Below are 23,684 nucleotides of genomic sequence, written 5' to 3'. Positions count from 1 at the left end.
GACAACTTAACAAACAAAATTCAAGAAGCCCAAAACAGCCCAAAGGCTTGGGAAAACCGGCCATATAGAGAGGGGTAGTGAACTTGGCTTAATTGCAAGTTTGCCACTCCATTGTGAGGTGGTATAAAGGTAACTTTATAGCCATTTCATCCTTAGGGTTTCTTTTAGATAAAAGATGAGAACACAAGCTCTATTTTTCTCTCTAAGAGGCTGGCCACCCTAGAGGATTTTAGCTAGCAATCTTACTTCCTCTAGGTCCCTCATCTCTTCTTCAAGTCCTACCTTGGTGTGGAGACTTAAAGGTTCTCAACTTTGGGAACTTGAAGAATCCTTTGAACCATCCTCATCCAAGAAATCCATGGAGCTAAGAAGCAAGAATGAAGGCCCTCTTCTTGGGTGATTAGCCTTTGCTTATGCAAAGAGGAATCAACAAAGGTATAAAGTTTCTCAACTCACTCTGTTTTGAGTTGAGTCTTGGTTCACCCTTCTACTAGGCTTTGAATTTCATGGGTAATATTTTGTTTTTGAGTGCATACAAGTATGATTCCGCCTTTAATTGTTAATTGCATGCCATAGATGTTGCTCAAATGAACATGTTTTCCACAAAATTTCCTTCAGTATAGACCACTTTAGGTAGTTCCGACTTGTGTGCAGAGAACTAGTTGATGAGTTATAAATCCAGCCGTACAGGTCACGTTAGGTGACTCCGGCTGGCATACCATTTCATATTGGTTTATTTCACCTGGCTTACTTATTTGTTGCTGAGATTTGACATGGTATATTTGTGGAATTGCTATTTTGAATATGATTTTGAGATATAAACATGTATGCTATTTTATGGGAATTATATAGGTTTTACGGCGAGGGATTACTACTTTTGATAAATGAAATGGTTTTGAAAAGCTTTGTTTTTGCCCACTCACACTTCCTGTTTTGCGCCCCTCCAGGTTTTAGGTAGGAGTGCTCGTTGGTGGCTCACGAGGAATTGATGGTGGTTCTAATAGATCATCACAAATGTAGGACCATCCTTGGTATTGTATAATTAGTATTCATCCTGCTGGATTGCACTTAGGCTACCTACGCTCTGGTTATGTGTAGTCACACTTATCATCGTCTTACACCTTATCTTATCTAGTGTTTTAGTTGGTTTGGTTTTTATTTATTCGTATTTCTTTATATCGTTATTTTTCCGCACTGCGCACATGGCTACGTCACCCTTACATGACAGTTAGCATGTCTCAGTTTAGGTCAGGGTGTGTCAATACGTGTGTAGGTGAACATAAAGTAAATAAGAGGGAATATTTATGAGGTTCAGTAAGTGTGCCTACGTCCTCATGACAGTAGCAGTAGTCTCTCTCATTATCATACTGAAATTACAAAGTTATGAACACAATACATTGTATTTATGCTTCCTTATTCCATCTATAAGTTGATAGACCCTTATATAGAGAAACTAAATCTTCTTTGTTAAGGTTAAGAAGTGTGAAAGTAGGCAGCATAACTTCAATATTTGTTGGCTGTCGATGGCTTTTTCTTCCAGTGGGTCATCCAGCTTTATAACACTCCCCTTTGATGGTCATAAGTCTTTAATTGACCTTAGATGCTCCCCCTGATTAAAATAAGCTTGGATTAACTAATTTGTCATCAAGCCAATGCACGATAGTTTGAGTATTTGCTTCTGAATGTGGATCACATTCACTCCAAATTGTGATGGACCACAGGTCTTAACCAACACACATGTATTCCTAATATATATGAAGATGTAGCAATGGATGTGCTTCCTTGATTGTTGTAGGATCAATCTATACAGATCTTTTTTTGTGAGTGATCTGTATACAAGTTAGAGAGATACTTAAATTTTGCTTGCCCAATAAGACTGAAGAGTCGATGTTATGCTATATATTGTACCTTAATCTTAGTTTATTTTGGTTATTTTTTTGGTGGAATTTTGATACTTTGTTATATATTTTCAATATAGGATTTCCGACTTCTTCTAGGGCAAAACGTGATCAAATAGATGAATTTTGGAGTAATTCCAATTGGAGGATGTTTATGAGTCTCTTATCTCGATCGTATGAAAATATCAGATTTTTCCACCCAGCGGTTTATTCATGGCGATGAAATACAGAAGCAGCGTGCAGTGTTGTCAAAGTGACTTTTTGAGCTTAATTGCTAATTTTAGAGCCCAAGATGGCCTATTTTCGGTTCGGGCCCTTTCTAGAGAAGTGTTCAAATGGTTCTAATCTTTAAAATAAGTTATCATGGGCCGGATTTGGAGGAGATTTAGGTCAAAAACGTGGCAGATTTGTTCGATGGCAGATTTCTCTATGTTTGACTAGGAGATTGTTTCCTAGTTTATCTTAATTTATATTAATTCCTAGTTTAATTCTAAGACTTTTTATAGGTAGGTTTTATTTTGTAGTAGTATAAATAAGGATGTTTAGCCATTAGGGGGGAGACACACCAATTCAGAAAACTTAGCTAGATTTTAACGATTTGTATTTTTCTTTCAAGGTGTTTTCTATCATTTTTGTATTTCAATAAAATTCCTTTTGTTTTATGATTGTTCATAACTAGTTTCTTTTGTTAGGGTGAGGCCACGAACCTTAGCAAGAATATGTAGTTTCTTTTCAATTTACTTATGATAAGCATGCATATTTTGAATTATTAATCACCGTGTTTAAACTATCTAATTGTCTTAGTGACTTGCAACCATTAGGATATTTATAAAAGTAATTTGATGCAATTTTGGTCGAAATGTCCCCTGAAATTGGTGTTGGCTTCTTGTGGTTAATAGTTATAATTTCACTTAAGATGAACACCATGTCTTAAGGGTTGCATGGTTTTTCAAAGTGTTTTCATAAAACTTAACGAGTCTTTCATATTCATATTTGATCCGAACGTCCAGAAGGGTTGCATGTTAAATATATATTTTATGTTGGAGGTTCCAAGTAGGATATATATTAGAAAAACCTAACCTTCAAAATATGCATGGGTAATTCAGAAGTAATTGGAAGAACTACGTAGGATTGTTAAGGTGACCGCAAAACCCTAGTGTCCTTTTAAGTTGATTTTCTTTAAATTGTTTTCTAGTTGATTTATTTAATTGTTTTTAATATTTTAAGTCACAAACTCAACTTTTTCCAATCTTTGTTTTAAATAATTAATTAAGAGTTGGTTTTAATTATAAATTATTCATCCAATCCTTGTGGAAATGACCTTACTTAAGCTGCTATATTACAATAACCTTGTTTTCTTGCAAGTATTTTTAAGTGTTTTTATCTCTACTTTTGCAGGTGGTAAAAATCCTATCAAAGACCATGGCTATCAATGAATTCTTTGGAATAAAACAAGCACATGTCTATAATTTCTTGGAGATATCAATAGATAAACTTTATTTCATTGCAATAACCATTTGTTGGTATTGTGCTCCACATGAAATGTAACATCTGATTCAGTATATTGTGCTAACTACACGAAGGCACATACTTCCATTAAGATATGGTACTTCTGGACCAAATATCAATTCATCATTTCCCTCATGAGAATGAATTATCTTTCTTAGTGTCTAAATAAGATTCATTGTGAGACCCCATATTTTAAAATTAAATGTTTATTATTATTATATACATATATTTCTATTTTGTTAGGGTGGGTGTATTAGAAACCCAGTTTGATTTAAGGGTCCAGTATACCTATTATTCTCAGCCCATCCAAAACAGATACCTCTCCACCATTCACAGTTACCTTCTTCTTGTCTCTAGAATTGTTGACCATGTTGCAGCGTGCCTAGTTTGTATGAAAAGTGTTGACAGAATGCTCTACCATACATATTATTTGAAGCTATTAGTTGGACGTGTCAATCATATTAGCTATGCATTCGACACCTTGTACATGCAATGCCTTAGTCATCTTTAGTCACAAAACCATCAAGTTGGAAGCAAGTTTGACACCGCCTAATTCTACTATAAATAGAGGCTTATATTTCGTTCTTTCATTCACCACTTTAGGAAACTTATGTTGGGTACTGAGAAGCCAGGCATGCTTGCATGCATGGTCCGTGTATACGTTGCATTAGGAGTGATCAAGGAGCTTGCTCAAGTACGTAGAGTTTAGTTATTGCGGTAGTGACGTGGATCTTCATTTCAGCTTTGGAATCGAGGTAGGGATTTCTAGGTAGGGATTTCTTGGGGAACTTATCACCATTGGGGTACTTGTCTTATTTAAGCTTTGTGAAATATGTGTTATACTTGATATACCTCCATAATTGATATAATTGTGGATATTGGAATATGATTTATATTACTATTATCGTTGATAATGTGGATATTGTGGTAATATTGATTATATGCACATGTCATTGCATATTAGAGTGGATGGATTTTATTGGGAGATGGCGACCGAGAGAAGAATGGGTTGATTTAGTTACGGGGGTTAGTTTATATAATAGAGCATTTGGACCACCGTTTCAGTGGTAAAATGCATGGTATGGAATATGCAGGTTTGCGTGTTTTATTATATAAATTAATGGGCTGGGTAATTGAAGTTAAGTTGCATTCATGGAATATAAATTATATTTGATAACATGTTATAATTGATTACGTGTTGTATGACACTTGGTTTAGCCATGACAATTATCATTGATAAGACTTATGTCCCTACTGAGCTATGATTTCATTCACCCTATACATTTTAGTCCTTGCAAGTTTGGTACAAGATTAACAAAAGGTAGACGAGTTGAGGTTGTGTAAGACGAGAGATTTTAAGGATTTTATTTATTTCTAGACACCTTGTAAAGATTTTGGAGTTATTTTTTTTTAAGAGAAGTTAGTTTTCCGTTTTATTTTTACTTTTATTTGCACGCCGGGTGCCAGGTTTATTTTTTCGCATACCCCGGGTCTGGGGCATGACAGAATGTTATCAGTGCCCAATTATTAGACACCCCTGGAAACTGTAGGACAAGATTACTTGAAGTTCATTTGCTTTGAACAAAAAAAGTTCAATTTAGTAAATTTCGAGGACGAAATTTTTTTAAGGAGGGTATTAGATCCTATATTTTAAAATTAAATGTTTATTATTATTATTATTATTATTATTATATACATATATTTCTATTTTGCTAGGGTGGGTGTATTAGAAACCCAGTTTGATTTAAATGTCCAATATACCTATTATTCTCAGCCCATCCAAAACAAATACCTCTTTACCATTCTCAGTTAGGAGCTAGGATATATTCGGTGGGTGGGCTAAGCTAAAAGGTTTGAATTTATGAAAATTTAAAGAAAAATGCTAAGGAGACTCTCAAAAGTAGGACTCCATAGACTCTACCAACTCATATTTTTGGCATAATTCTTGTACCAACATTATAAAATATTGTATTAAAAACATAAGATGATGGAGAGTCTACAAAGAGTTCCCCTTGGAGAGTCTCCTTGAAGCATTTCTCAAATTGAAATTCACATTTGATAGTCGTGTGTGAGTGATAAGGACTAAACGGTTGCTATTACACCACGTCTACATCTTGTTTTGAATTTTTTATATAGAAAATAAGACCAAAAAAAAAGTGTGAGAAGAGGTCATAGAAGTGAATGATAATTGAAGGGGATAAAATTCAAAACAAGATAGACCTGTTATAGACCTTTAGACCTCAAAAGGTCACGTTTTCTAGGCCTTAGCCTTTAGAACTTTGAAATCAAATCAATAAAATAAACATTTTTTATTCCTTGGAACCTTGGAAACATTTAAGATAATTATATTAAACGAATAAAATAATCAATTGAAAGTTAATAAATATTCTTTATATCGAAAGTTGTAATTTTATACTATTAAATTCTTGGAGTGATCAATTTATTTAATATTTATTAATTCTCATTTTTTCTAAAAACAGTCATATAGTTGAATTTTTTCATCTGCTAGGTAATCTATGACAATTAACAATCATAAAATAGTCCAATCAATTAGTATTTTTAAACTTAAAGAAGTAAAACTCTCCCTATACTACAACTCACCAGAGTCTTGTACCTGGCTCCGCCGATGCTTCATGTCTCTAGAATCGTTGACCGTGTAGCAACGTGCCTAGTTTGAAGCTATTAGTTGGACGTGTCAATCATATTAGCTATACATTCGACACTTTGTACATGCAATGCCTTAGTCATCTTTAGTCGCAAAACTATCCAGTTGGAAGCAAAATTTGACACCGCCTAATTCTATTATAAATAGAGGCTTGCATTTCATTCTTTCATTCACCACTTTAAGAAACATATGTTGGCTACTAAGAAGCCATGTATGTATGCATACATGGTCCGTGTATACGTGTGTGTATATATTACGTTATATATATATGTGTGTGTGTGTGTGTGATTGTGTGTGTGTGTGTGTGTGTGTTAGAGAGAGAGAGATTAGAAAATAAAATAGAGTGGAAGAAATCCATGGCATTAGGAGTGATCAAGGAGCTTGCTCAAGTACATGGAGTTTAGTTATTGCAGTAGTGACGTGGATTTTCGTTTTAGTTTTGGAATCGAGGTAGGGATTTCTTGGGGAACTTATCACCATTGGGGTCACCATTGGGGTCTTTGTCTTGTTTAAGTTTTGTGAAATATGTGTTATACTTGATATACCTATATAATTGATATAATTGTGGATATTGGAATATGATTTCTATTACTGTTATTGTTGATAATGTGGATATTGTGGTAATATTGATTATATACACATGTCATTGCATATTGGAGTGGATGGATTTTATTGGTTATTCGAGATTGGGATAGAAAATGGAAATATTCTTTTGTGTGGTTGAGTTCGACTCTCGTAGGGACCAGTAAGGATGACAAAAGTGAAATTATAGGAATGGTATGAAGTAGTGGAGGCTCTGGCGACCGAGAGAAGAACAAGACAACCAACAAAATGGGAAATTTGGGTTGATTGAGTTAGGGGGGTTAGCTTATATAATAAAGCATGGACCACTACTGCAGTGGTAAAATGCATGGTATAGGGCATGCAGGTTCGCGTGTTTTATTATATAAATTAATGGGTTGGGTAATTGAAGTTAAGCTGCATTCATGGACTATAATTTATATTTGATAACATGTTATAATTGATTACATGTTTTATGACACTTGGTTTAGCCATGACAATTATCCCTGATAAGACTTATGTCCCTACTGAGCTGTGATTTCACTCACCCTATATATTTTAGTCCTTGGAAGATCGGTACAAGATTAATGAAGGGTAGACGAGTTGAGGTTGTGTTAGACGGGGGATTTCAAGGATTTTATTTATTTTTGGATACCTTGTAAAGATTTTGGATTTAATTTTTTAAGAGAAGTTCGTTTTCCGTTTTATTTTACTTTTATTCATGCGCCAGGCGCTGGGTTTATTTTTCTGCCGGGTCTGGGGCATGACATTCCTGTTGCCATATTGTTCGATCTGCAACTCAAGATAATATTCCTTTGAACCCTTTATAATTTTTCTAGACTCTTCAGAAGTCCCAATTTAATATCAACTCTTGCAAGAGATTTGTACGTTGCAACAATATCATAATGATAGTAGTCACTAACGCAATTTATATCATCTATTGGTATTGAGTACATAATTTATGTTTTACGCTTCTAGGACTTTCTTCAAGCAAGTTGAGTCCGTCAGGGATTTTCTACACTCCATGACGCATTCTCTTTTGAAATTTATACAGAGCAACTTGCTTCCATTTATACTTGAGGGATTTACTTATGGAGATATGTTTCAGGCATTTCATAAAGCTTCGTGTAATATATAATTCTCCATTTAAATGAACAAGTTTCACAATGGGAAATCATGTTTACAGGAGTATATCACAATTTCAGGTTTCAACTAGGAACCTTGTGTCATATCATATGAGTGTAGTTCACTGTATTACAAATGCCCATTTGTAACCTTCTGGGTTCAATATCATTTGGCGATTTGTACTAGAGGTCCATTTGTTCACTTTCTTAATAAATTGTAATGGAATTGCCTTTCTCCATTTTTGGCCAATAATTTTTCATTTTAGTCAACAAACAAAGAATGTGACTCAATATCAACACGGCTCATTGATAAATTTAGTAATACTGTAAAACCAAAATTAACATTAGTAATCATCAATTCGTGATCCCATAATTCTCATGTGCATGCGCATGCATATTTATAAGCATTTCATTACTTTGGATATCCTTGCCTCTTCAGGGGCTTTACATTGTCTCTTATAGGACAGTCTCTTATTAGATGAATTGTTTGGAGAATTTGGATCATAACCTCCTCTAGAGCATTACAGAGCTTGGGGTTTTAATCTCCACTTCTTGGGAGTTGAATCATTGGAACCTATACCTCCATCATGCTTCAGGCATGAGATATATTAAAATTATCATGTCCATGGAATAACTTCAATCCATGCGGCGATTGTCATGCTTTGAGGATGCAACAACTTAGTAGTGCCAAGTCCATGGATAGTCTTTTTGAGACTTCAATCCATACGGCATCTTTGTAACTTGTTAATGCATTTGATAGTTTATTAGCAATCGTGAAGATTGTATTACCTTTACATCATCGGAATAATATAAACTGGTAGAGTTTGTTAGGTTTGTGAGTAAGATTCCCATCATTGAACTCTGGTCTTCCATTCACTTAGTCAACCACTCATCTTCTCCCCTTAAACTTCTATGGGCTCATCGTTGATCCTTCAGCTCCAGCCCCCTGCATAGAGCAAAAGTGGTGCACAACCTTTGCCTATGAATGGTCTTTCAAAGAATCACTTCTTGGTGACTCATCCATACTTGGTAGCTTCGGTATAACGAGCCAACAACATACCAACTGTTCTGGGATGATGGAGACTTGAATCTCGGCTCCAACAACAATTGAAGATGACTACTCGAGATCAATGCAAAGTAAGCAATCAGGCATAGGTTCTAGGCAGTTAATTCCAAACCGGAAGTTTTATTTTAGGTAAGAGCAAGGGCAAAGGAAAAGACAGCGAAAAAGCATGATTTGAGATAATCTTGCTCTCGACCCTGATGATATGAGATATTTTTGCTCTTAAAGAAAAACAGCTGAAGGATTTGATGTTGATGTAAAGCTTCTCGATCAAAAATATTTTCGTGCTAAGTAAATAAGTTGGGTATTTTGAGCAACTTGGTTGAAGAGGTATTCTTAGAGAGGAGGGAAGTTGAGTATTTTAAGAGGCTTGGTGAAAGATGTATTCTCATCAAGAAATAAGAGTTAGACATTTTTGGAGATATGCTTTGCCATGGAGGATGAAGGTCAACATATATAAGGATTTCCCAATACCAGGTAGTGGTGTTGTTGGGAACATCTCCTTCATGCTTGTCAGCAACAGTGGTATAGTTGAAACAGTAGAATTCACGCCTTTCAATTTTGCCAAAGATATTTTGACAGAGTTGTCCTTGATATCTAGAAAACTGAAATTGCGTCTAAAAATGCCAATGAAATTAATTCAGGAAAATCCATCTTCTGAAATTCAGAGAGCGGTGTCTCTTCGATTTTTTAACAAGTGTCCCTACTGTCTCTTCTTTTATAGAGGCATCAATTGTATCGAAAAAGCATGCCCAGAAAGTTGTCCGCCTATGAAAATTGATTTTGTTGTATTTCTAAGATTTTAATTTATCTGACCTTCTGTTCTTTCATCATTTTTGAAAATGGCTTGTCCATCTGACCGTTGTTTCAATTTGAATGATATGGAAGATGTAGATGTGCCTCTTCAAGACAATATATAGTACCCATCCTTCTTATCCTCTAATGATCCTCTTACAGTTGGTGACTTTGTGATGAAATGATATAACCATCACAATAGTAGCTAGGAATCTTCTCACTTCCAAGGATATAAGAATACTTTCAAAATGGTCTGATGAACTGGCTGTTCAAAGACTCTTTGGCTTCAGTATTCAGTGTGCAAGCTTTGTATCCAATATGGGCTAACATCTACTTGCTCAAACTCGCTAAGTTGAATCATTAATGGCTGAGGTGGTAAGCCTTAGACAAGAGATTAAAGGGCATAAGCACGAGAATATAGAATTGCACATGCTTGCAAATAATTACTCGACGGGCATGAAAAGAAAGCTCAACCAGCTACAGGAATCCGAAAGTCATATTCAAAGCGACCATGAGAGGTTTGTGGCTCTGTTCCAAATGAATCAATTGTCTCCATCGCCTGGTGTTCTACCAAGTGTTGAGTTTTCAAATGATCAACCTCCGGTGCCTCCTCCTTCTGAATTTCCGCCAAATACTGAGGCTTCATATGAACAATCTCCAATGCCTCCCCCTTCTGGGGTTCTGCCAAGTACTAAGGCTTCACGTGAGCAACCTTTGTGAAGGCTCCCCCTATTTTGTTTGTTTTTTTTTTTTGTAGTTGTAACTCATGTATATGCACATGTATATATATATAAAAGTTCCCTCTATTCTGGTTTTATACATGCATGAAACTTCTGGTTCCATTAATATGCCGATGTTAATCAAATCGAGTTTACTAAGTCCACCATTTTCTTGTTCCAAATTGAAGAAATTCAGGTATGACAAAACTTGCAATAATTAATTCATACCATAACACATGCCTACAAAAATGTTAGAACTTTAAGTTCTTAATATTATTCATATTTTGAACTTTAGATCAAAACATTATACATATGTACTCGAAATTTATTCTCAATATCGACATCATTGTAACCCTTAGGTTCATATTTTTGGAATTCATGCCCATACTTAACATGTATATGGATTAAGGAACTTATGGTCCTCATTTACATAAATCAAGGAATTTTTGGCTCTCATATATGATGGGCGATTATACCACTCCAATCACATTAGTAACAAAAGTATGAATTCTCTTTTATTTTGGGCTAGACTGCAGGTCCAGGTTTATGAATCAAAATGGGCTTTTAAGTCTTTTGGTCAATTTGGGCTGGACTGCAAGGGAGAAGCCCAAAGTGGGGCTAGCTGCTGAGATAAGCCCAAGAGCAGGTTAACCTGCAGAATAAGTACCAGTTTGGTGTTTGGTAACCTCTTAGAATCAGCTTTTTTTTTAACAGTTTGAGATGAAAAAAAAAAGCCAAAAAGCCAAAGCAGCAATTTCTGAAAAACCAGCTTTTTGCTTCTACCAAACCTTTTTTCCAAAAGGCGCTGAGGCCTTTAATGAAACTTTTAGATACCCATATTAACCTTAAGCAATTCAATAATTTACATTATCATATCAAACTGGGCTGCTTCATAATCCCCCACTCCTGGCAGCCACCTGAAGCCATTCCTTTTCCATTAATCTATCAATCTGATCAAACTCAACATATTGGGAGACCCACATGAAGCCATCATCGTACCCTGCTTTGCGCACGATAAGGATGTGGATCTTGTTGTCCGAGTCGACTAATCCGTCAATCTCGATCTGGGAAATTTTTTTCAAAGAGGGGTTGGGGAAGAAGATCCTAAAATCGCGAATCCGGTGAAGAAAAGCCTGAAATCAGGCGAAGAAGAGCTTGAAATCGCGTGATCTGCTTCGGGAAATTGCGGATTTTGATTCGAGGATCAGTTTGAGTTAATGGCAGAGAAAATGAAGACGGAGAAGAAAGGGTGACAGAGAAAACAAACTGCTTTGCTGTGGTTGATAATGTAATAGATTCTTTGGCGGTGTCTGAGCGAAAAACCCAAAGTGACTGGATTATGTAAAAATAAATGCAAAGAAGTCATTAGCCTTTTTGCTCTTGCATGTTAAATGACTAATAAATATATAAATTAATCACACCCCCATACTCTATACTCTTTTTAATAAATTATAAATAAAAAAAGTAAACATATAAATTATAAATAAAAATAAAATAAATTATTATTATATCATCATACTCTTTTTATTATATCTTTTTTAATCATTTAATGACACACCCCGTCCCGAAGGAGGGCGTGCTGGCCGTCACGTGAGAGTGACGTAACCATTTACACAGTTCGGAAGCTTTAAAAAACTTTCCAATTACTAAGATAACACACCCGAGGGTGAGTCCTACTTTTGTGAATTCTGTCAGAACACCGTTGGATTCCTCGTGGCCACCAAAGCTCTGCTAACTTGAACCTGGAGGGGCGCAAAACAAAATTGAGTGGGTCAGTAAAACAAAGTTTTTCGAAAACTTTTCATTTAAAACATTTCTAACCCCTCACCGTAAAACCTGTATACTTTCCCAGAAAATAGCATATATATAAACATATATATAAGCAAAAATCTCAAATCTCAAACCTTTAACACTTTTCAGAAAAATATATATATATATATATATATATATATATATATATATATATAAAACCATATGAAATCTCAAAACTTGAATTCCAAATCTTTAACATTTTTCAAGAAAAACATGTCATGCCATAAATCAAAATATAAATCAGGTGAAATAAGGAATCAATCGGAGACCCTGCAGTTGGTCCTATACGATTAATTCAATAGCTCAATATCTCACTAAGCCGGAGTCACCACAGTGACCTATACGGCCCTACTCTGCACATCACTCGGAACTACGTAAGGTAGTCTATACGATGAAAGGTGTAAAAATACGCTCTAGTGCTTCTCTCATCATATCATCAGCGCGCATAACTAAGGTCACCCACTAGTCGGAATCACGCCTAGTGATCTATACGACTAGCATGTCGGAACCCTCACATGGTCTGTACGACATCCACCTACTTGGATCCAAGGCGAGCGTGCGGTGTGGTGAATAAAATAAGCACTAACACCTAAGGTGCAGGTATGAGCTTAAACATCTTATCAACAATCAATTAAATGAATAATGAACTCACCTGACTTACCTGTGCCTCCACCGCACCATGCAACATGTATGCATCATATATCAATCATATAACTCATACGCAATTCACATTTTTCAAATAATTCTATGCATGGCATTTTTAAAACATATTTTCATATAAATTCATTTTCTGGGAAAAATCAATAGTATAAAGGTAGTACAAAAACAAAACTGCCCACTCACCTGGAGTTCGCCCAACAACTCCCTAGCACCACACATCAAGGCATCATGAAGATTAGCGCCTAGAACAATAATCAAACCCAACCTCAGAAATCCTGCCGATAGAATACATAACTTATATAAGACACGTCACTACGTAATTCGATCCGGATGATCTGCAACTCAGATTTCAAATCCGTAACTTCCAGAGGTCCACAATATACCTCTAGGACAACATCTTAAAATTTCATTACCATCCAACGGTCGGATCTCCGTCAATTTCCAAAACTAAGTGACGGTTAACATTCTATTTTATGAACTTACAACTTCAATTCCGGAAGATCCGTAAATCGGATTCTCAATCCGTAAGTTCCTATAATCCTCAAATATTACGTATTACAACGTATCAAAGTTTGGTGACGATCCAACGGTCGGATCGTCAATTCACATTTTCACCTAACCACGAATCGTAACCAACTTAGGTTCAATTATTCAATTTACGTCCATCAATTATCAAAACAGAACCTAGAACCTTAATCACAAGCTAATAATGACATTGGCGGGCCATTGGCCACGCACCGCCGCGGGTGGCGGTTGGCCGCCCCGGCTCGCCGGAAAATTCAACTATTTCCAAAAATTACTAAAATTTGCAGATTTGAAGATCTCAATGAGTAGAACAACTTTCATACCTGAGGCCAAGGCCAATTTGGCCTGGAAGTGCTTCCATTTCACCAAAACCGTGAAGAACCCTAGAATTGGGTGTTTCCAATTCGACCTTCAAACTTGTTCCAACGCCTCAATTACCTCTTGGGCTTTGTTTTAGGTCCTAAGGGAATGCTAATGGTGTTAGTAATTGAAAGAAAACATTTCAAAATTTGGAGAATTTAAACAAAAGGGTCGCGGCACCCGTAGGGGTGTTCTTCGCGAAATCACAACGAAATTCAATGATTCTTGGGGTGAAACGTGAAGAGGGAAGGCCTAGATGATAATTAGGAGTGGTACCTTGATTCAATTCGTCGGAAAATTGGACGAAAATGGCGAAAACCCGCCGATTGGAAGTCGCGGGTCGCGCGGGTATACGGGTTGGGGAAAACCCATTTCTTCCTTCTCTCCTCCGCTTCTCGCCCTCTCTCCTTTCCTCCTTTCCTTCCTCTAGTTGGTCAACTTCTCCCTCTCTCTTCTCCCCATTCGGTCTCTCCTCCTTCTTCTCCGATTGGGCAGCTTTGCCCAATCCCTCTTCTTTTCTGTTTTCTTCTCACGCACACACACACACACAAAACTTTCTCTCATCCCAACCATCCATTTCATTCATCATTAAATCTGGGCCGTCCATTTTCATAAAAGAATTTCTATATTTTACTAAAATTATAATTCCTTAAAATCCCAACTTCAAACTTTAATAACTTCTTCGATATAACTCCAAATCACGAACCGTCTGCGCCCACGCGTCCGTAACGACGAGTACTACGGGGATATGTCAAGAAAACAAATCTTAGATGGCACGACATGGTGATTAACCTCGAATAATGCACGTACCTTCAAAGGGCATTTTTGTAAAATCCTTTATGAAAACTTTAAAAATTCTTAAAATTAGGGACGGGCTGTCACAATCTACCCACCTTAAAGAAATTTCGTCCCCGAAATTTACACAATCTTTACAATCCAGCAATATCCATAAAACAGCCCGAAACACAACTCTCTCATTCGATTCTCTGACTTTCAAGTAGTTTCTTCCACTGAAAGATTCCTCCATAAATTTTCACCAAACTCAGAGTCTTGAATATCATCCGTCCCCAATTCTAACAATTTCGAAACACAAGACATAGCTTTCCACGGCCTTATGGCGTTACTCTAGGGAACAAACTGAAGGGACCAACATACCCAAGAAGTTTAACAGATCCCAATCTCCTTTTTCCATAAAACAAATAAATAACTGTTGCGCTTATCTGGAAAGGTTGATGTTCTCATACTGAAGTAACATACGCTGACGTCACAAGTCGATCAATTATTATTCAAATTCCAACCTAACTATTTTGTATACGAGGAAGCTTGTCCACGAAATCCATAGTAATATTCTCCCATTTCCGCCGTGGAGTGGGAAATGACTACATTATTCCAAAAGACTTATTTCTTTCTGCTTTAACCTGATGACTGATGATACGCCTACTAACATACTTCGCCATTCCTCTTTTCATACCCGTCAATAGTACATGAACGAATGGTATGATAAATCTTAGTACTTTCGGGATGCATTGTAGAAGTGGAATAATGTACATCGTCAAAATTGCTTTCTTTAATTCCACACCATTAGGCATAAACACTTTGTTCCCTTGCATAAGCTTGTCATCTGATTCTCTAACTCTAAGGTCTTTCTTTTTCCCGTTATTCCTTGCTTTAAATAAATTCTTGAATTTCTTCGTCAAACGCTTGAGTCTCGAGTACGATCTACCAAATGGGTCCAACTTGGAAATTAGCAAATAAGGCTTCTTCTCGATTTTTCGATACCCAACTTTACTCCAGTAGATTTCAAATCCACAAGAAGACGAACATAGCAAGCGTACCAAGCATTAATTCTCACTGGGGTCTTCCTACTAAATGCATCAGCCACAATATTAGCTCGACCACCCTAGTCGCACAATCATAATCACTAAGCAACTCAATCCACCTTTGTTGCCTAAGATTAATATCTCTCAGCGTAAACATATATTGGAGACTCTTATGATTCATTAAAATCTTGCATTTCTCACCAATAATATAATGTCTCCATAACTTCAAAGTAAGAATGATAGCCGCCAATTCCAAATCACACGTAGGGTAATTCATCTTATGAGATCCCAATGGCCATGAAGCATAGGCAATCATCCTACCATGCTGCATCAACGCGCATTCAAGAACATTCAAAGAAGTATTACTATAGACCACATAATTACCACTATCGTCTGGGAGTGTGAAAACAGATGCATGAGTGAGGGAATACTTTACTTGCTGAAGCTCTACTTATAATTTTTCATCCCACTCAAACTTAACCTCTTTTCTCATCAATCTCGCCAAGGGCGAAGCAATAATTAAAATCTTGGACGAACTATCGACAATATCCTGCTAATCCGAGAAAACTCTGAACCTCAGTCACAGTTCGCAATTGTTCCAAATTCTCAATCGTTGCTACTCTTTTAAGAATCCATTTGAATACCTTAAGTAGATATAATTAATTTATCCAACATTAGCATTTGCTAAACTTAGCATACATCAACGTTCCCTCAATCTTTGCAACACCAACTTTAAATATCTAGCATGCACTGCTCTAATCTTATCAATCTCGTCAATGGCAAACAATAACAACCCGGTCCAGATATCACTGGAATACTTCCTTCAGCAAACTCATAAAAGTAGCAGGTGCATTCGTCACTCCGTATGGCATCCTAACTTGAAATGACCATAACGAGTCCTGGATTCAGTCTTATGAACATCCTCACTGTTAATCTTCAACTAATATCATTCAGACCTCTAGTCAATCTCAGAAAGTACCCAGGCGCCTCAGAGCTGATCAAATAATCATCAATACACAACAATGGATAACAGCTCTCAATCGTTACCCGATTCAATTACCTAATATCAATGCCTAGCCTTAATGTCCACTTTCTTCCTCACAAATAAACCGAAGCTTTTCCAATGTGATATAATAAGTTGAATGGAACTTTTAACTCAACCTGAACCAATCTCTAACATAGGATTTGTACCTAAAAACAATTCAATAATGGAACCCACATCTCTGCCTGGCGGTAATCTAGGTAAGTCATTTGGAAATACACCAGGAAAATGTCTAACCATCTTTACATCTTCCATACTATTAGGATCAACATCATTTAGCACCATATGAACTAAATATCTTGGCAGCCTTTTGATAACAATCTTCTTTGCTCTCTCAACATGAATAATGGCATGACTCACTCCACTTTACTTACCCCCAAAAGTAACCTATGGTCATCCAGGTCGACAAAAATTAACTGATTCGCCATAGCAATCTAGCTTGGCACATTTATTCTGCACCCACTTTGTGCCAAAAATCACCTCAAAATCCACAATATCCAACGGAATAAAATTCACCGACATGACATTTTTCACCATCACCGGACACCCTAAATAGCACCATACTAACGTAGGATGACCTACGTGTTTACTTGCTTAACGAATCCAACAAATAAGTTATAAATATTACGGTATGCAGCCCGCAATACAAATAACCCAATGTTGTCTCGATAAGTAAGTAACAATTCCTGAATGTGTAATATTATCTTGTTCTTCCTTAGAAATACATAAATACGCCTCGATCGTGCTCCAACATTACTTTCTTTGGCAACATCATCCATAATAAGAAATATATCAGTTGGAGTCAGCTAGAATGACCTGTGCGACTGAGTCTACAACTTGACTATCCATGCTAGCTCATAAGTCGAAGTCACATATAGTGACCTGTACGACTTACCCGTCAATTTTCCAAGTGATATGTTAAGGAAGACTGTTGGGTAACAACTGATCTCAGGGACAATTCATACCTCTATGTCCCATCCGTCCACATGAACACATTCACTGATTCCCACACTCTCCAAAGTGTCTAATATTATACCTATGGCACAAATATACATTTCCTCTACCAGAGTCATCTTGTCTCAGAAATCTGGGATCACTAGTAAATCTATCACTTCGCCTCTGACCAGTGGCAGTAAAACCTAAGCTGGGAAAATTAGCTCTAATTTCATTTCCTTTGAAGCTTTGAGTCCTCCGAGGTTTTTGATATGACGAATCTTTAACTTTATCGTCTTATTCTGATTCTTATTCCTTTCTTATTCCTCTTTACTCTCGCTGATCATATTCTCAAAGTCTTTAAAGCCCAACAACATCTCGTAAACTCTTGGTAAAAAGTACAATGGATTGTGGTCGCCAAAGAACGTCACTTCTTCTTATTATCCAGCCAAAAACGACATAACACCTCGACCGGATTAGTAACAACATCCAAATGGAAACAAGGCAAGTCTGTATTCAAATTTAACTTATAACCAGTCTCAAGGTTCCTTTAGATAATAGACTGAATCACAATGGCAATAGTTCCCCCCCAAACTACTATATCAGGGAATTTAGGCTCATCCGAACTACGTGGCTCGCTACGAGGCGGTATAGTTCTGACAGAAAACACTAGGAAATTCTCAAGATGTCCAGAATTGCAACCTAGGCTCTGATACCAACTGACACACCCCGTCCCGAAGGAGGGCGTGCTGGCCGTCACGTGAGAGTGACGTAACCATTTACACAGTTCGGAAGCTTTAAAAAACTTTCCAATTACTAAGATAACACACCCGAGGGTGAGTCCTACTTTTGTGAATTCTGTCAGAACACCGTTGGATTCCTCGTGGCCACCAAAGCTCTGCTAACTTGAACCTGGAGGGGCGCAAAACAAAATTGAGTGGGTCAGTAAAACAAAGTTTTTCGAAAACTTTTCATTTAAAACATTTCTAACCCCTCACCGTAAAACCTGTATACTTTCCCAGAAAATAGCATATATATAAACATATATATAAGCAAAAATCTCAAATCTCAAACCTTTAACACTTTTCACAAAAATATATATATATATATATATATATATATATATATATATATAAAACCATATGAAATCTCAAAACTTGAATTCCAAATCTTTAACATTTTTCAAGAAAAACATGTCATGCCATAAATCAAAATATAAATCAGGTGAAATAAGGAATCAATCGGAGACCCTGCAGTTGGTCCTATACGATTAATTCAATAGCTCAATATCTCACTAAGCCGGAGTCACCACAGTGACCTATACGGCCCTACTCTGCACATCACTCGGAACTACGTAAGGTAGTCTATACGATGAAAGGTGTAAAAATACGCTCTAGTGCTTCTCTCATCATATCATCAGCACGCATAACTAAGGTTACCCACTAGTCGGAATCACGCCTAGTGATCTATACGACTAGCATGTCGGAACCCTCACATGGTCTGTACAACATCCACCTACTTGGATCCAAGGCGAGCGTGCGGTGTGGTGAATAAAATAAGCACTAACACCTAAGGTGCAGGTATGAGCTTAAACATCTTATCAACAATCAATTAAATGAATAATGAACTCACCTGACTTACCTGTGCCTCCACCGCACCATGCAACATGTATGCATCATATATCAATCATATAACTCATACGCAATTCACATTTTTCAAATAATTCTATGCATGGCATTTTTAAAACATATTTTCATATAAATTCATTTTCTGGGAAAAATCAATAGTATAAAGGTAGTACAAAAACAAAACTGCCCACTCACCTGGAGTTCGCCCAACAACTCCCTAGCACCACACATCAAGGCATCATGAAGATTAGCGCCTAGAACAATAATCAAACCCAACCTCAGAAATCCTGCCGATAGAATACATAACTTATATAAGACACGTCACTACGTAATTCGATCCGGATGATCTGCAACTCAGATTTCAAATCCGTAACTTCCAGAGGTCCACAATATACCTCTAGGACAACATCTTAAAATTTCATTACCATCCAACGGTCGGATCTCCGTCAATTTCCAAAACTAAGTGACGGTTAACATTCTATTTTATGAACTTACAACTTCAATTCCGGAAGATCCGTAAATCGGATTCTCAATCCGTAAGTTCCTATAATCCTCAAATATTACGTATTACAACGTATCAAAGTTTGGTGACGATCCAACGGTCGGATCGTCAATTCACATTTTCACCTAACCACGAATCGTAACCAACTTAGGTTCAATTATTCAATTTACGTCCATCAATTATCAAAACAGAACCTAGAACCTTAATCACAAGCTAATAATGACATTGGCGGGCCATTGGCCACGCACCGCCGCGGGTGGCGGTTGGCCGCCCCGGCTCGCCGGAAAATTCAACTATTTCCAAAAATTACTAAAATTTGCAGATTTGAAGATCTCAATGAGTAGAACAACTTTCATACCTGAGGCCAAGGCCAATTTGGCCTGGAAGTGCTTCCATTTCACCAAAACCGTGAAGAACCCTAGAATTGGGTGTTTCCAATTCGACCTTCAAACTTGTTCCAACGCCTCAATTACCTCTTGGGCTTTGTTTTAGGTCCTAAGGGAATGCTAATGGTGTTAGTAATTGAAAGAAAACATTTCAAAATTTGGAGAATTTAAACAAAAGGGTCGCGGCACCCGTAGGGGTGTTCTTCGCGAAATCACAACGAAATTCAATGATTCTTGGGGTGAAACGTGAAGAGGGAAGGCCTAGATGATAATTAGGAGTGGTACCTTGATTCAATTCGTCGGAAAATTGGACGAAAATGGCGAAAACCCGCCGATTGGAAGTCGCGGGTCGCGCGGGTATACGGGTTGGGGAAAACCCATTTCTTCCTTCTCTCCTCCGCTTCTCGCCCTCTCTCCTTTCCTCCTTTCCTTCCTCTAGTTGGTCAACTTCTCCCTCTCTCTTCTCCCCATTCGGTCTCTCCTCCTTCTTCTCCGATTGGGCAGCTTTGCCCAATCCCTCTTCTTTTCTGTTTTCTTCTCACGCACACACACACACACAAAACTTTCTCTCATCCCAACCATCCATTTCATTCATCATTAAATCTGGGCCGTCCATTTTCATAAAAGAATTTCTATATTTTACTAAAATTATAATTCCTTAAAATCCCAACTTCAAACTTTAATAACTTCTTCGATATAACTCCAAATCACGAACCGTCTGCGCCCACGCGTCCGTAACGACGAGTACTACGGGGATATGTCAAGAAAACAAATCTTAGATGGCACGACATGGTGATTAACCTCGAATAATGCACGTACCTTCAAAGGGCATTTTTGTAAAATCCTTTATGAAAACTTTAAAAATTCTTAAAATTAGGGACGGGCTGTCACATTTAACATATTCACAACACTTTTGTATAAAAAAAGTCAACTAAAACACCGAGCCGGTCAACTACGTTAAATGTTCGAAATTTCACTAAATGGATGTCAAAAACGGATCTTGGGCATCGAAATTAGTCTAGGAGTGTTTTCGAGAAAATTTCGAAAAAAAAAATGAAAGGAATACTCCAAAGAATGATCCAGAAAATATCCAGGAATATTATGGATTCATTTCGAAAATGGCCCAGGTCGAATCCCAAGTTCGGATCCAGGCTTGGATCTGGGTTTAGATATTATTTTTTACTTTTTTTTTCCCATCGGGTCAAGTCAACCCGGTTGCAAGTCACCAAATTCTGGGAATTTTTGGCCGAGATACTTTTTGGGCTCCTTTTAGCTTCAAATCTCCACCATTTTACACATTCTACCTACCCAATTAAAGCTTAAGAGGAAAGGAGGAGAATTATACCAACATGAGGTCCTGCCGTGGCCAGAGTTGGCCAGAAAAAGGCTTGAAGCCGTCAGATTCTCATCGAAAAACTGGGGAGAGTTTCTCCTGAATTGATATGCATCAAAACTTCAACATGTCTCTCAAATAAGGCTAGAATCATATGCAAAACAGTGATTTAAAATGATTGACGTCAATTTCTAAGTTTACCATAGCCGAAATCATGGAGGATTTGTCGATGAGATTATGAACAGTGGCGATGGCCACTGTGCAATGCAATCTTCGTTTCTCGCTAAGTGTTATTCATACAGGTGACGGTTTGTGATTATGATCTAGGTTGTGAGGCTCATCAGAGGGAGTGGTGAGTGATGGTGTCCTCGGATTCCTTGCATTTGCTAATAGAGAATTAGTTAAGAGAGAGACGAGAGGTGTTGAGGAAGAGAGCTAGAGAGAAGTAAGAGATAGAGAAAGTGTTCGAGATAGTCGAGGAGGAAGACATGCAGAAGAGAGTGAGTGGTGGGTGTGGGTCCCACAACATAAAAATCCTACTTAAAATAATATAATAATAATAATAAAATATCTAAAATAATAATTTTACAAAATTAATCTTTCGGATTTGTAATTCCATAAAATTTTAACCGTAACTCCGATTTTGATTACGCTTACGCCCACGCGTTCATATCGTCGAGAACTTCAAGAATACGATAAAATAACAACTCATATGTGTCACGAAATGACTGTCAACAAAAGTCAACAATCTCTCATCTAGGGGCATTTTGGTCAATTCACACATTTAAAATTAATAAAATCGTAAAATTAGGGATGAGTTATTACAGCAAAGGTGAGAGGTAGTCAGTGCTTCATCGAAATTATGCCGTTGTGCTTTCCACTTATACGAGAGCCTCTAGTATTGATAACGAGTTGTGAAAATGAGGATACAGTGCAATGGAACATAAAGTAAATAAGACACAATATTTACGAGGTTGAGCAAGTGTGCCTACATCCTCAGGGCAATAGCAATAGTCTCTCTCATTATCATACTTAAATTACAAAGTCATGGAAACAATACCTTGTATCTATGCTTCTTTATTATATCTATAAGCTGATAAGCCTTTATATAGAGAAACCATATCATCTTTGTTAAGGTTAAGAAGTGTGAAAGTAGGCAGCACAACTTCAATATTTATTGGATGTTGGTGGCTTTTTCTTCAAGTGGGTCATCCACCTTTATAACACTAACATGTATTTTTCTATAGCTTGTTTTACAAACTGAGAAGGTGATCACCCTTTCTCCCTCCAGAAACCCTCGCCTGCAAATTACCCTAGCCGCCGACCTCTTGCCATAGCTTGGGGCCAGTAGCAGCCCATCCCTGTCTCCTCCTCCTAGCTTCCTTTTCCTTCCTTTTTTCCTTTTGTTTTTCTTTCTCCTCCCTTCTGCTTCACCGCCCTTTTCTTTCTCTCTACAGTTCTTTACCTTTTTTCCTTCCCCCATCCGCGGTTTTTTTTCCTTCTCTTCCACCATGTGGGCACTGCTCTTTCTTCCCTCCTTTAACGTTTTGTGCGCTGCTTTCGGGCCACCATCCCAAATATGTTCTGTACCCTTATCAAGGCTTTCTCTTTGATTTGGGTCTAATTCAGGGTTTGTGTTTAGTTTAGGGTGGTTGGCGAGTTATAGCCACTTCCGTCATTCTTTCCCGGTGTTGAGATTTTTAAATCAAATTTTGCCATCGACTTTTCTGAGGAACAGCCACCTTTTGCACCCAGATTTAGTGATGCGCCACCTGGGTCGTGCAAACTTTAAGGCTGCTCAGCCTTGGTCGTGATAATTTGGCGTTGCACCGCTTGGGTCAACCTGTTTTGGATGCCTCATTGCTTGAGGTTTCCAGATTTGGACACTCTGATGTCTCTTCATTTGCTGCGAGACTTGTTGATGGTGCTGGTTCTATTAGTGCTTGTCATTGCAAGTTGCCTTGTCTCAAAATCGTCCTATTCCTTCATCGGAATATGCTGGCTTGTGGTTCCCTTCTCGGATTTTTTTTTATTAGTTTCATATTAGTTTAGTTTAATTTAGTTTATCTTAGTTTAGTCTTATTGTCTCGCCTAGCGAGTGTTGTGGCCACACTGCAACGTTGGCTAGATATACATCTACCTACAATGACTTTATGTGGTCTCGCTCTAGCGATCACTTTATGTGGCCTCGCTCTTCGGCGATGATACAAATCTGTTATATCTATCGTTTCGTGACAGTTTTGTATGGTGGCGTGTGAAGTTTTCGCACATATGGTAGCCGTTTAGGGGTTTTTATTATTGTTGCCTTGCTTGAGCAAATTCACCTCCAGATCATTATTTGGTCACTGG

The 23,684-nt window shown here is 37.4% G+C and overlaps 1 long non-coding RNA gene across 3 annotated transcripts; it reads right to left on the bottom strand.

Annotated features, from left to right (window-relative positions):
• Positions 1-11,885: 11,885 nt before the first annotated feature.
• Positions 11,886-20,869, bottom strand: LOC139189662 (uncharacterized). Of its 3 annotated transcripts, none has more exons than XR_011573492.1 (7): positions 20,288-20,869; positions 19,975-20,111; positions 19,310-19,401; positions 13,968-18,398; positions 13,655-13,791; positions 12,990-13,081; positions 11,886-12,076 (listed from the first exon to the last, which is right to left on the bottom strand). It is a non-coding gene; the product is annotated as an uncharacterized lncRNA (long non-coding RNA). The 3 variants fall into 3 exon arrangements; XR_011573493.1 differs by having other exon boundaries at positions 12,990-13,048; XR_011573494.1 differs by having other exon boundaries at positions 19,310-19,368.
• Between the last annotated feature and the right edge of the window lie 2,815 nt (positions 20,870-23,684).

The sequence above is a fragment of the Malus domestica genome, chromosome 11 (assembly GCF_042453785.1).
Source record: "Malus domestica chromosome 11, GDT2T_hap1".
Classification (NCBI taxonomy): Eukaryota; Viridiplantae; Streptophyta; class Magnoliopsida; order Rosales; family Rosaceae; genus Malus; species Malus domestica.
The sequence above is the reverse complement of the archived record's forward strand: the minus strand, read 5'-3'. Positions and strand labels throughout refer to the sequence as shown.